At 40.1% G+C, this 15,468-nt stretch overlaps 2 pseudogenes; both read left to right on the plus strand.

The window, feature by feature from the left end:
• The first annotated feature begins 8,641 nt into the window (after positions 1-8,641).
• Positions 8,642-9,425, plus strand: LOC139033522 (tropomyosin alpha-4 chain pseudogene; annotated as a pseudogene).
• A 2,368-nt stretch (positions 9,426-11,793) lies between these two features.
• LOC110126800 (glutaredoxin-related protein 5, mitochondrial pseudogene) lies at positions 11,794-12,794 on the plus strand (annotated as a pseudogene).
• The last annotated feature ends 2,674 nt before the right edge of the window (positions 12,795-15,468 follow it).

A 15,468-nucleotide genomic window follows, 5' to 3' on the forward strand; every position in this document is an offset into this window, starting at 1 on the left:
AGTGGTTTTCCCTACTTTCTTCAATTTAAGTCTGAATTTTGCAATAAGGAGTTCATGATCTGAGCCACAGTCAGCTCCAGGTCTTGTTTTGCTGACTGTATAGAGCTTTTCCATCTTTGGCTACAAAGAATATAATCAATCTGATTTCAGTATTGACCATCTGGTGATGTCCATGTGTAGAGTCATCTCTTGTGTTGTTGGAAAGGGTGTTTGCTATGACCAGTGCATTCTCTTGGCAAAACTCAGTTAGCTTTTGCCCTGCTTCATTTTGTACTCCAAAGCCAAACTTGCCTGTTACTCCAGGTATCTCTTGATTTCCTACTTTTACATTCCAGTCCCTATGATGAAAAGGACATCTTTTTTTGGTGTTAGTTCTAGAAGGTCTTGTAGGTCTTCATAGAACCGTTCAGCTTCTTCAGCATTAGTGATTGGGGCATAGACTTGGATTTCTGTTATATTGAATGGTTTGCCTTCAAAGTAAATTACTTTGAGGTGTGGTTATTAGAATTTTTTGAGCAGTGTAGGATATCTCATTTTGAAAACTAGTGCAAAATTGCAAAGCAAATATCCACAGACTAGGAAATGAAAATTAAATTTAAAAATCATCAAAGTAGACACATTAAATAAAAACTTTGGATTAACCAATTATTAATGAGGAAGATAACTTAAAAGTGTTTTCCTTATAATTGAAGGTATACTGGTAGAATGAATACAAATATGTTTTAAATTATAAATAAATTATGAAGCCATTTTCATTTCCTGTATGACCTTGTATTAGTCTGTTCAGGCTGCTATAATAAAATTGCCATAGACTGCATGGCTAATGAACAAAGATTTATTTCTCATGGTTCTGAAGGCTGAGAAGTTCAAAATCAAGGTGCTAGCTTGACTTAGTGTCTGGCTCATAGATGGTAATCTTCTTGCTGTGTGGGTGAAGGGGTGAAAGAGCTCTTTGGAGTTCTTTTATAAGGGCACTATTCCCTGGTGGCTCAGATGGTAAAGCGTCTGCCTGCAATGCGGGAGACCCGGGTTCGATCCCTGGGTCGGGAAGATCCCCTGGAGAAGGAAATGGCAACCCACTCCAGTACTCTTGCCTGGAAAATTCCATGGACAGAGGAGCCTTGTAGGCTACAGTCCATGGGGTCACAAAGAGTCGGACACACTGGGCAACTTCACTAAGTCATTAATCTCATTTATAAGAGTCCCACCCTCAAGACCTAATCACCTCCCAAAGGCCCCACCTCCTAATACCATCACATTGTGGGGGTTAATATTTTAACATATGACTTTGGGGGTCAGGGACACAAGCATTCAGTCTATATAGCATACCTCCACAAGTTACATGAAGTGTCAGAGGAAACATTAAATGGCATTGTAAAAATTATATTTAAAATTAGATTTAGACTTGGACAAAACTGATCTGTATGAAGAGTTAAGTCTTTTTAGAGGTGTTCTACAGGAATCTACAGGTTTAGATGTGTGAAAATTTGTATTTTGAAATAATTTATCAGGAATCTATCCCATTGTTGTCACAGCCTACAAAAGCAGCACCAATGCATCAGCAGAAAGCTCCTTATCAAAATGAAAAGTTTCAAATATTTACAATCTTGTGACTGATGTTGCCTTCAATCATATTGGTTCAAAATGAGCTTGCTAAAATGACTAAGTAATTGAATTTGCAGGAAAGAGAGGCAGAAAAATCTTATGATCAATCAAGGTATCTCATTAGTAACATGTTATTTATTTTATTATAAAATTATAAAAATATTGTTCTGCAATTTGTAAATTATTTTTCAGGTATCACTATTATCACCATTATGTTTTATAAGTAATAAAATATTTTTAAAGAAAACACATTTTATTTTCATGCCTTTAACTGTACATCCCACCTCTCCCCTAGTTTTTGAGCAAGGAACCCTCCATTTTCATTTTGCAGTGGGCCCTACAAATTATGTAGCAGGCTCTCACTCCTGCTGGATGGTAATTGTGAGATGACTTGAGGGAATTGTAGCCACTCAAACAGTTACTGCCCTAACCAAACTCCTTTTAACTGGGAGTAGGAGGTGGGGGTGGGTAGAAACAAGATAACAACACAGAAAATGGAGGTTATTGTAGATATCAGTCATTTCCATGTGAACGGGATCATACTGTCCATATCATTTGGCCAACTGCTTTCTCCACTTAGCAACATCTTGGGGATCTTTCTACAAGGAAAATAATCAACCTTGTTCTTCTTTTTTGAATTCTTGTTCAGGGAATTCCATGATTTGGATGGCTCTTGATTTATTTATTTTTTCATTTATTTATATTAGTTGGAGGCTAATTACTTTACAATATTGTAGTGGTTTTTGCCATACATTGATATGAATCAGCCATGGATTTACATGTGTTCCCCATCCTGAAACCCCCTCCCACCTCCCTCCCCATCCCATCCCTCTGGGTCATCCTGGCTCTTGATTTATTTCTCCACTCCCTGATGGATATTTACAGTGGTTTAATTTTTCAGTAATACAGAGCTGCAGTGAACATATTAGTAAGGGCCTCCTTGTGCACAGGCATGTTTCTGTAGGTGGACACTCACAAGTGAGTTGCTGGGCCATAGAGTATGGATAGTTTCAATCTTAATACATACTGCCAAATTGCCTTTCAAAAGCATTATGTCAGTTTTCACTCCCATCAGCAGTGTAGCTTCACATTTTCTAAGACTCCAACCTTTAAACTGTTTGCCAATCTGATGGAGAAAAAAAAATGGCAACTTGTGTTTGTTTTTAACTTTGCATTTTCCGTCACTAGTGCAGTTGAGCATCTTTTTATTTGATGTTTATTGGCCTATTCTCTGTGAACTGTTTGTAACCTTTGCCTAGTTTTTCTTACAGGTTGTTTGTTTTTTTCCATATTGAGTTGTCAGAGTCATTTATATTTCTGGATATTAATCCTTTGTCTATTATATAGCTGATATTTTCCAATAGTATGTACCATGTTTATGGTTTGTGTTGTCATACAGGATATTTATATCAGTCTTCTGTGGATTTTCTGTTTTGTTTATTGCTTTGCAAGACCTTTTTTTATCCAAGGCAACAACCATATCTTTTTTTTCTCATTCTGTTATAGTGCTTTTCATTTAGGTCTTTAACCTACCTTAAACTCATTTCCTTCTCAAAACCTTTGCATTTCTCCTATCTGGAACTCTTTTCCCCCCAAGATGTTCCTACGGCTGACACCCTCAGGGCTCAGCTCAAATATTACTTATTCCAAAAGGCCTTTCCTGACAACCTTAACTAAATTAACCACCCTCTCTACATTAAGATGTGCCCTAGTTCATTACCTAAATTTATTTTCTTCATAGATCACCTTTTACTGAAGTTACCCAACTTTTGTTTATATGTTCATGGTCTGTCTCTCCTTAGATTGAAAACTCCATGAAAGTAGGGATTTTGTCCTGTCCCTAGCTTCTAGAACACATTTAGAGTTTATTATAGTGAACTTGGTAATGATGACTTAATTTTTTCCAAAGGATTGTCACAACACCCAGGACTCCCTTTTCTAAAGGAGAAATATTTCAGTCATTCTGTTTTTCTCCTCTTACTAAATACTGAGTAAGTCAAGGATGGTTATGACTATTATTTTGTCCAGTGTTTCTCAACCTGTGGTGTTTTGGAATCACACTTGATTTATTTTTAAATTTAGATATAGAGTGTGTATATCTTTTTGCCTTTTCATACTGAACTCTGAATATTCATTGGAAGGACTAATGCTAAAGCTAAAGCTCCAATACTTTGGCCACCTGATGCAAAGAGCTGACTCATTGGAAAAGACCCTGATGCTGGGAAAGATTGAAAGCTGGAGGAGAAGGGGATGACAGAGGATGAGATGTTTGGATAGTATCACTGACTCAATGAATATGAGTTTGGGTAGGCTCTGGGAGGTGGTGGAAAACAGGGAGGCCTGGTGTACTGCAGTCCATGGGGTTGCAGAGTCAGACATGACTGAGCGACTGAACAAATAAGAGTGTATATAGTTTCCTAGGGCTACCACAACAAAGTACCACAAACTGAGTGGCTTAAAACAACAGAAATTTATTGTCTCACAGTTCTGGAGGCCAGAAGTGGTGATGGTGGGCCATGCTTACTCTGAAAGCCCTAGCAAAGTATCCTTTCTTGTCTCTAGCTTCTGGTGATTGTAGTCTTTGATATTCCTTGACTTGTAGGTGTATCACTCTGCCTCCATCATCACATGTGTGTACCTGAATTTCTGTCTTGTAAGGACCTCAGTCATTGGGCTAAGGTCCACCCTAATGTGATATGATTTCATTTTAACATGGTTATATCTGCAAAGACCATATTTCTAAATAAAGTCACAATCACAGTTTGGGAGGACATTATTCAACCCAGTACAGAGGGTCACATTTAAAAAGTCTGCTTTATTAGGTCTGGAATGGAGGCCCAGCATCCTTAATTTTTAAAAGCTTTACAGACTTGACTGATGTTCACCTGGAAAGGTGGACATGGGGGAAGGCCCTTTTAAAGCAAAATCCCAAATCCAGATTCCAGTAAAGAAAAATACTGATGAATTTCACTGCATAACATTAAAGCTTTGGTGGGGGGAGGGGGTGAATACCATAAACAAATTCAAAAGATCAACAAAGCTGGGAAAACATATTTGCATCATATATAATAAAAGGCTAATTTCTTTAATTTACAATGAGTTCAGAAGAACTAATATAAAAAAGACAAAACCCAATAGTAAAGTGAGCTAAAGAATAAGCTAGTAATCTATAAAGACATGCACACATCAATAGAGATTTGAAAAGATGTTTAATTTCATCCATGAGTAAAGGCATATAAATCAAAACAATAAAATGCCATCTTTATCTATAAGCCTGGGAATTGTTTAAAGTTTGATTAAACAGCAAGTCAGGGTATGAAGAAATACTAGATGTTTTCATATGCTACTGGTGGGCTTGAAGTTGTTACAACTTTTTTGATGTATAATTTGGTAGAATATATCAAAATAAAACATGCAGATATTCTTTGAACGTTGTACGCATTGCTCGTGCCTTCTCAGCAAACATTCCCCATTTTTTCCTTGCCAAGAAGTTGTAGATTTTTATTTTTGTGTCTGTTCTTTCCACTCATAGCCCATGTATTTGTGGGTAAACAGATTTTACTCTCAGTTCTTCTGACCACAGACATCATTAGTTCAGAGGACTTGTGACCTAAGCAAGTCAGTGAGGGAGAACCACGGGAGTCCTACTTACTTGGAATGTTGGATCAGAGTTTTCTCTTCTCTGTTGGACTTAAGGAAGAGATTCAAAGCCTCCATTGCCATTGTCAGCCATTTCATTGGCACCTTGGCTAAAGCACTGGTTCTCAGTCTTTAGTGTTCATCAGAATCACCCAATCTGTTAAAACATAGATTACTGATCTTTATCTACTCTCAGAGTTTCAAATTCTGCAGGTCTGTGGTAGGGACAAAGAATTTCCTTTTCTAAGAAATTCTCAGGTGAGATTGATGCTGCTGGTCCAGGGATCACACTGAAAAAAACTACTTGGATAAAGTAGGGACTGCACAGCAGAGAGACTTAAAGAAATTGGGTAGCTCTAGCTCACCCTATCCCTGGAATTGTGCTTTGTTACTTGTAACCAAAAGCATCCTAACCAATATATTCAGCAATTTTGGACTAAAAATTTACCCTATGGATATACTTGCAGAACTTTATCAAAACATATGCTGATGGATAGACTACCCTCGTGGCTCAGAGGTGAAGAAGTCACCTGCAATGCAAGAGATGCAGGTTCAATCCCTGGGTCAGGAAGATCCCCTGGAGAAGGAAATGTCAACTCACTCCAGTATTCTTGCCTGAAAAATCTCATGGGCCAGAGGGATTGGGTGGAGAGGGAGGTGGGAGGGGGGATCGGGATGGGGAATACATGTAAATCCATGGCTGATTCATGTCAATGTATGGCAAAAACCACTACAATATTGTAAAGTAATTAGCCTCCAACTAATAAAAATAAATGGAAAAAAAATCCCATGGGCAGAGGAGCCTGGCAGGCTACAGTCCATGGAGTCACTAAGAGTTGGACACGACTAGACACAGATACAGACACACACACACACATACACACACACACATACCAATGGATGATAATTGCAGCATTGTTTGTAATAGCTAAAACTGGAAGCAGTCAAAGCAGTTGTCAATAGGGAATTGATCCATCAGATGGAATCATCCATCTAATGGAATACCATGTGGTTTAACAATTATGAAATACTCTGTATATGCTTGTAGAAAAATATCTCTAAGATATATTAAATATAAAAATCATGATGATTAAACAAAAGAATAAACATATATGCAGGTATGTGCTTACTTATTTCCTGGAAGGTTAATTCTGATTAAGAACAGCAATATTTGAGAAAAAGAGTTGGAACTGAGGTGGTGCTAGCAGTTTTTCGGTCCTCATTTTTTATATTTTATTCTGTTTGAGTTGCCTAACCTTAGGTAAATTTTCCTTTTGTCAAAAAAGAAAAGTCATTTGGTGTTATCTGGGCAAGGCATAATTCAACTTTAATTTCCTTCTTTGTATTTCTCTATTGAAGAAACAACTAATAAATATATTATTTTTTAAAAGATTAAATAATGAAAAGATAAATGGAAAATTGAAGACTTCTCAGGTATTCTGATGTGCAGCCAGGCTTGAGTGCCACTAACATGGTGCATAGTATATATGCTGGTGAGGACTTATACCTATCCTGATTGAGACTTAACTAGGGAGTTGCTTATTGTACTTTAATGTGCATATGAATTATCTAGGGATTTTGTTAAAATGCAGATTCTGATTGAATAGATCTTTAGGTGGGGCCCAATATTCTGCATTCTAATAGTCTCCCCAAATGACGCTGATGTTGCTGGACTACTGGTCACACTTTGATAGCAAGAACAAAGAAAGAGGAAAAGAGGGAAAAGAAGCAGCAGAAGGAGGAGGGACTATGAAGATAGAGGGAAGGGACAGATATGAGACATTGTAGAATGATTGGGCATATGGAGAGTCTTAGGTGATGAACTTTTTGGCCTGGGTGATGTGAGGATGGTAGTGACACTATCTAGAGATAGAGAAATCAAGCTAGAGGAGGAGGAGGTATAGGAAACAATGAAGGAGTGTGAGTAAGACTTCACATTTGAACATATTGAGTCATGATTTTTCTGGGAGAATATTATATAGACTTGTTCAGTAGACCATTTGAACTCTGACTCTGCTCAGTAAAGTTCACATAGAGGTAGATTTGGGAGTCATCTGTAAGAGCTGAGGCCATGTGATAGGATGAAACTGACCAGGGAGAAAGAATAGTGAGAAGGTGGCTGAAAACAGAAACTCTGAGAAATGCTAATCTTAAGAGACATTCTAAGAAAATGGAGAAACAGTGGGAGAGATAGTACAGAAGAATAAATATCTTGAAGGGCCTTCCTACTAAACAACCAGATTCTGCATAAAACGTATTTTTTATTGTATTGCTGGACGTGTGAGTTAGCAACTGCTGCATAATAAACCATCCAAAACTCAGTAGCTTGAAACCAAACCATGTATTGTTGCTCATGAGTCTATAGGTCAGTGCTCTGTTGATCTGCACTAGGCTTGGCTGATCTTAGCTGGGCTCACTTATGTATCTGTGGCTGGTGGGTTGGTTGAGGACTGACAGGTCTAAGCTGGTCTGGCTGGATATAGCTAGACAAATGGGTCTCTCCTCCAGAAGGCTAGCACAGGCTCATTCCTATGGTAACTCCAGGGGTCCAATAAAGTGAGCAGAAGCATGCAAGGCTTAGAACTGATATATCACTTCTGCAACATTCTATTGATAAAAGGAAAACACAAGACTATTCTAGATTTGAAGGGTAGAGAAACAGATGCCATCTCTTAAAGGGAAGAGCTGCAAAAGGTGTACATACAGGGAGGTGCAAACAGCTGTGACCATTTTTGTAATCAGTTTATCATGCTGGACTTAGAAGTGAAAGAAGTTTTTAAAGAGTAAGCAAGATAAAGCAAAGAAACAAAGACATGACAATAGCAGTAATAAACTCCAGTGAGCTGGCTAGGGAGAGTGGGGCACTTGAGACACTTTAAAAAATGGAACAGAGGTAGTTCTTTGGAAAACTGAGGTGCTGTTATTGGAAGAAATGAGGAAAGGCTGCTGATCAGGTAGGAAAACAAACAGACATCTGCCTCAGAATCTAAGAGTCTAGTCTTTATCATGAGAAAATTCTAGAAATACTTTAAATTGATATGGAACAGTCTTTCTGGTCCTTGAAACCAATATGCACATGACACATCCTTCAGGAGTCTGACCTTGGCCTCAAAACCAGCATGCTAATTGTGCCATCTTAATGTATTACGTGTTTTCACATCCACTAGCTTGTGTTACTCTTACAACTACCTATAAGGGAGGTAAAGCAGGCATTACTATTCCCACTTAATACTACTTCTAAAAATAATTTTGTCACTATCTTATAAAACAGCATTTGCCTGCCTTAGGTCCCAGCAGGAGACATGTACACAAGCATTCATGGCAAAATTGATGGAAATAAGAATGGGTAGAGCTTGCCAGAGTTGACCAGAGCCGAGCACCCACCGCTGCCCACTGTGTACACCTCTGCACCATGGCTGGCCTCAACTCCGTGGAGGTGGTGAAATGCAAGATGCAGTCCCTGCAGCAGCAAGCAGATGAGGCAGAGGACTACATGCAGGGCCTGCAGTGGGAGCTGGATGGCGAGCGTGAGCAGCACGAGAAAGACCAAGATGATGTGGCAGCTCTCAATTCACACATCCAGCTTGTCGAGGAATGGGACAGGGCTCAGGAATGACTGGCCACAGCCCTGCAGAAGCTGGAGGAGGCAGAAAAGGCTGCAGATGAGAGCGAGAGAGGGATGAAGGTGATAGAGAACCGCGCCATGAAAGATGAGGAGAAGATGGAGATTCAGGAGATGCAGCTTAAAGAAGCCAAGCACATCGCTGAGGAGGCCGACCGCAAATACGAGGAGGTAGCTCGTAAGTTGGTCATCCTGGAGGGCGAGCTGGAGAGGGTGGAAGAGTGTGAGGTATCTGAACTAAAATGTGGTGACCTGGAAGAACTTAAGAATGTCACTAACAACCTGAAGTCACTAGAGGCTGCATCTTTAAAGTATTCTGAAAAGGAGGACAAATATGAAGAAGAAATTAAACTTCTGTCGGACAAACTGAAAGAGGCTGAGACCCATATCAAATTTGCAGAGAGAACAGTTGTATAACTGGAAAAGAGAATTGATGACCTGGAAGAAAAACTTGCCCAGGCCAAAGAAGAGAACGTGGGCTTACATCAGACACTGGATCAGACACTAAACGAACTAAACTGTATATAACCAAAACAGAAGAGTCTTGTTCCAACAGAAACTCCAGAGCGCCGTGTCTTTCTCTTCTCTTGTAAGAAGTTTCTTTTGTTATTGCCTCTTCGCTTTGCTGGAAATGTCAAGCAAATTATGAATACATGAAAAATATTTTGTATCAGAGAAACTTTGAGCACCAGTTAAGTCTACTCCTTTCTTTTTTTCAAGTGGCACCAGTTTTTTCAGCTCTATTTTTACACTTACATTGCATATATTCCTAAGGTAGGCAGGGTATTTCATATTGAGCATACATACTCCCTTTTAAGACTGAGGGCATTTGGTTCCTGGGAGAATAGACAACCCCATACTTTCAAAACACAGATTCCGACATCTGGTCATGGGTCAGTTTAAAAGGTTGAAGAATTCCACCATTGGTCACACTGTAGGAGGCCAGTGATCATCATATTAAAATCTCCAGTGGATCTTCCCAACACTACATTAAAATGGGTGGCAATTTTCCACCAGAGCAAAAAAGCGGGGTGCGGTTACTGTGGGAAGTTATAAACTACCAAGAGGTTAACCTGATCATCCTGGCTCTTTTCCACACTCCACCATTCAGAACATTATCTGAGTAGTCAGTGTGAGAATGCTTGGAAAAAAGTCATAATAATTACCCAAATGTTTTCTGGACTGATCTTTGATATACTCTTCTATATGTTTCTTTCACTCTAAAGTTGTTCTCTGAGGAGCTTATTATTCCAGTAATGACACATGCTTATCTGCTTTGATATGAGGCCATTCACTCAGGAGAAATGAATGTTGGAGAATTCAGTCCTATTAGGAGAAGCTGTCTTTTTCAGAAAGACTGCTTAGCCATCAGTAATTGAGCAAGACTGTTTTTCTATGAACAAATATTGGACAGAATGGCCTTCTCAGACTACAAAGTAAAAATAAAAGAAGTAATTGACCCAACTTCATCACCTCTGTACTCGAGGGAATGGCAAGTTGGAGATTTACTTATTTAGAATTTTAATTCCTTTTTCAGGACCAAGTTAATAAAAAACCAAGAAACTCCTGATTAAACTGGAAATGCAGTATTTTGTAGACAGGGCTGCACGTTTTATCTTTGTTATATTTCTGCTTTCTCAGTTAACATCTCAGAGCTGAAACATTCCACATTCCCCAGCAGTGTGGGGGCCAACTCAAGTTTACAATTCTGACTAAAAGAATCACCCTGCTTCTAGCTTATCTGAATCCTCTGCCCTCACTCCCATTTATTAAGTACCACACTATGCAAGAGATACACTAGCAAATTGTGCAATTGAATAAAACCCACACTTTCCATTTAGATTCTTGCAACTGTATCATATGTAATAGTATCACTTTTTCTACATTTTGGTCAAATAAATTTTTACTCCAAGAAAAAAAAAAAAGAATGGGTAGATAAATTGTTGTATATTCACACAATGGAATACTATATAGAAGCGAAAAATTAACTACAGCTACAGCAGCAATATGTTTGTGTCTTAGAGGAAAAAAAGTTGGATGAGAAAAGGGAGTTGCAGAACCTACATAAAATAACATTTTTATAAAATTAGAAAGCAAGTACAACCTAACAATATATTGTTCAAGAATAATTACATATGTGATATAACTATTTAAGAAGAAATCAAGGGAATGAAAACTAAAAGTGAAAATACTGGTTACCTCTGGGGAAGGCAGAGAGATGGGATAGTTCTTAGGTTGGGCAGTGGGCTCAGGAGAGTTCAGTTTCTTATTGAATTTCATAACATATGTTACATATCCTTTTGCATTTATCAAATAATGTATGTGAGTGTGCTAAGTCGCTTCAGTCATGTCCGACTCTTTGTGACCCTATGGACTGTAGCCCGCCAGGCTCCTCTATCCATGGGATTCTCCAGGCAAAAATACTGAAGTGGGTTGCCATGCCCTCCTTCCATGGGATCTTCTCGACCCAGGGATTGAACACGCACCTCTTAGTCTCCTGCATTGTCAAGTGAGTTCTTTATCACTGGTACCACCTGGGAAGCCCTTATTAAATAGTACATAATAATATTTTTAAATAGTCAAAAAATGAAAGCAAAACAGCAGAGAAGTGTCAAGGAAGCCAGAGAGTTTCATGAATGGGTTGTATTTCAATGTCAATTGCTGTGGAAGGCCTCAGCAAGATGCCTGTATGAAAACTGTGGACTTGGTGACAGGGTGCATACATCACCTTTGGAAGCAGCCACATTCAAATAGGAAGGGCTGATGCCAGATTATAGGCCAGGGAGAAATGTGTTATGAGGAAATCAGGACCTGGAGCTTAGACAAGTCTTTCATCTACTACCAACTCTTCCCCCACGCCCTGGCCAAACCTGTAACAGCTAACATTTATTGAGGCTGCATTATATGCCAGGCATTTTACATACACTATGTCATTTAATCCTCAGGACCACCCTCACAGCGTAGGCTGCTGCTGCTGCTGCTAAGTTGCTTCAGTTGTATCCGACTCTGTGCGACCCCATAGACGGCAGCTGACCAGGCTCTGCCGTCCCTGGGATTCTCCAGGCAAGAACACTCGGGAGTGGGTTGCCATTTCCTTCTCCAATGCAGGAAAGTGAAAAGTGAAAGGGAAGTCTCTCAGTCATATCCGACTCTTTGCGACCCCATGGACTGCAGCCCACCAGGCTCCTCCGTCCATGGGACTCTCCAGGCAAGAGTACTGGAGTGGGTTGCCATTACCTTCTCCCACAGGGTGGGCTAGTGGGAGCTAAACTCAATGCTTGCTTTACCACCAGATTATATCCACTTCAGTGCACATGCAGAGAAGCCCTATGACACTAGAATGGGAATGAATGCTTTACTATTCCATTACAAATTTTAGGTATAATAACTGAAGTGGTTAGGCAGTGGCAACCAATCAAAAGACAATTAATTGGAGTGGGTCCCTGGGCCCGGTGGCAGTGGCCTGCAGGGCCCTGGCCTGAGGGTGGCAGCAGCTCATCTGAGCACCTGGACTTGCTGGTGAAGGACAAGGTGGTGGTCTTCCTCAAGGGGACGCCGGAGCAACCCCAGTGTGGCTTCAGCAACGTGGTGGTGCAGATTCTCCGACAGCACAGCATCTGCGACTACATGACCTACAACGTGCAGGATGACCCCCAGCTCCAGCAAGGCATTAAAGACTACTCCAACTGGCCCACCATCCCGCAAGTGTACCTTAACGGCGAGTTCGTGGGGGGCTGTGACATTCTCCTGCAGATGCACCAGAACGGGGACCTGGTGGAAGAACTGAAAAAGCTGGGGATCCGCTCTGCCCTCTTAGATGAAACGAAAGACCAGGACTCTAAGTGAGGGAGGGTGGCCCAGGTGAGAAGCCGCTGATGTCAGAGAAGCATTACCCATTCTGGTTCTCGCTTTTCAGATGACTGCTTGCACTTGTTCCTCCAGTTTGTAAGCAGCCAAGTGATTTTAGCCTGTCTGGTGTTTGGGCAAGGAATATCCCATCGTGAACATAATTGTAACCACTGCACTGTCATAATCAAGGTTGTATTAGGAGCTTGTTGTAAACAAAATTCTTTCTTGCATTGTCCTTTGCTCTTTGCAAAGGATTCAGGAGTAAACCTAGGAGCTTTTGAATCATTGTTACGGGTCATCCGCAAATATTTCAGTCTGCAAAGATAATATAACCCCCTTCCCCAGTTTTTTGTAACCTTTTCTGTTAAGGAAAATGATGGTCAAGGAAGAAAATAAGATAACTGCTTTTTTAAAAAAAAAAAATAAACTGCCAACCCAGGGGAAAAAAAAAGGCAATGAATCAAATCTACCCAGAAATGGGTCATTTCTCCCTGTGATGCTATTATTTTGACTCACCAAACTTATTTCTTCCATGTTTCAGGGACATAGTAGGTTTGTACTTTCCACCTCCAGGAAATTAGGTGCAACCATGTGGGCCATTTCTTGGGTAATGAAGAGAGAAGTGATGGGTGACATTTTAAGCTGTAAGGATCAGTGTGTGTTTTGGTCACATCCCTTCCTAACTCAGTGCTGGGGCTTCTGTTGGTTTGAGTTTTCAAGTGGCTTTGGATGAACAGAGCTCCCCTGCCAATCTATGTTGGACATAATGAGCAAGAAGTATACCTTTATTATGTGAGATTTCGGGATTATTATAGCAGCAAAGGGCTTCCCCAATGGTTCAGTGATAAAGAATCCACCTGCAATGCAAGAGATGCAGGTTCGATCCTTGGGTCAGGAAGATCCCCTGGAGGAGGAAATGGCAACCCACTCCAGTATTCTTGCCTGAAAAATCCCATGGACAGAGGAGCCTGGCAGGCTACAGTCCAAAGGGTCACAAAGAGTCAGACACACTGAGCAACTGAGTATGCATACACACATAGCAGCAAAATCTAGGCTATACAACTGATAAACTCCCCTTTTCTAGAGTTGAAGATTATAAATGTATAAGGACTTAATAATAAAATGAAAAATTTTAAAAGGTATAAAGTACCTAGAATTCTCTCTGGCACATCGTAATCCCTCAAAAAGATCACTTTCTGCATCTGCTCCTAATAAATGAGCACAGAATTTTCCTATTTCTTACACACAAATAGAGATTAGTTGAAGATATAAATAGAAGACAATGTTCCAGGCTCACATTATTCTTAATGCTTGTGATTTTAGGAGAGATATCTGCCTTCTTGGTCACGTTCTCCTTCAAGTCCATGAAAATAACACAATTGGTGCTGCTTGGGTCATATACCCATTGTTGCACTGAGGGAGGTGAAACCATGTGACTGATGGTCAATCCACCTCTACCCCAAGATTGGGAGGAGAAGTTTCCCAAAGGGGAAAAAACTAGGCTTAACTGCTGCCATAGGAGGAAGGAATGCTGAGCAGGGTTCAGTATTATCTACTTAGTCAACACAAACTTAGATTTAGAACTCTGGTTCTTAATCACTTATTAGTTGTGTGTGAACTTATGTAATACTGAACCAGTTTGCCCATGTGTAAAGTGAGGATAGCACTTACTTTGCAGTGTTGTTCAAGGTTTAGAAACAATATACAAGAGCCTAGTACTGAACAGCTTAGTGGTGAGTGATGCTGCTGTATTCGTGGCCTCTGAAGGACAGTCTCAGTCACTCAGAGCTTTGTGTAGATTTTATTTAAAGTGAAAGTGACAGAAAAAGCTTCTGACATAGACATCAGAAGGGGGCAGGAGAGTACCCACCTCACTAGTTTAAGTGGGCCTTATATACTTCTCAACTAGCTGCTGAGAATAGATAAAAAATACCTCAAGGCTGTGAGAATTTTGCCCAGACCCTTTCCTGTAACATACATCCTGGGATGACATCAGCACGAGATTAGCCAGAAGGAACAGGTTAACCCAGAGCTCAAGGCTGTGGAAGTTTTTACCCAGACCTTTTCCCATAACATTCATCCAAAGCTCAAAAAAAAGGCATGTCCTTGAACAAGAGATACTGTTGCCTACAAGGCCTACTTGTCTAAGGCAAAAGAATGTGAAAAAGAAAGAATGTTTACCTCCTCCTTAAAGGGGCCTTAGGCTTGGACTCCTTATCAACCTGCCTAAATTAACTCTCTCAGTCTCCCCTTTTTGTTGCTGAGGGGAAAGGGGTGGAGAAATCTGTCAGTAACTGTTTCCTGCGGGTGAGGGGGGCAGACCCTAAGTTGTTGAAGCAGCGTATTCTCATTACCCCTTTATTTAGGGTTTCTGATCCAAGGATCCCAAGTAATAGCTAGAGGAGGCAGTAGAAATTGTAGGAGCATGAACAATCATTTGTAATTTAAGTGTTTTCAGACGGTTAGAGACAAATCTTGTTACACAGTTACAGATGTAAGGAACAAACAGCAAAATCAGAATGATTACAACTATTACAGTCAAGATAGTTCTTCACCAAGGAGAGCTTGTAAACCAAGATTGTATCTATGACCAGAGTGGAACATCAGGGGAGTCCATTTTGAAGAGTGACCAGAATCTCTGCATCATGTTACTTTGTCTGGGAAGCTGTTGTATCCTTTAGAAAGAACAAACTAGACAAGTAGATTAAAAGGCAGAGACCAAAAATCAGTAAAAGAATTATTGTAATCAGCAG

Source organism: Odocoileus virginianus, unplaced genomic scaffold (assembly GCF_023699985.2).
Source record: "Odocoileus virginianus isolate 20LAN1187 ecotype Illinois unplaced genomic scaffold, Ovbor_1.2 Unplaced_Scaffold_14, whole genome shotgun sequence".
Lineage (NCBI taxonomy): Eukaryota > Metazoa > Chordata > Mammalia > Artiodactyla > Cervidae > Odocoileus > Odocoileus virginianus.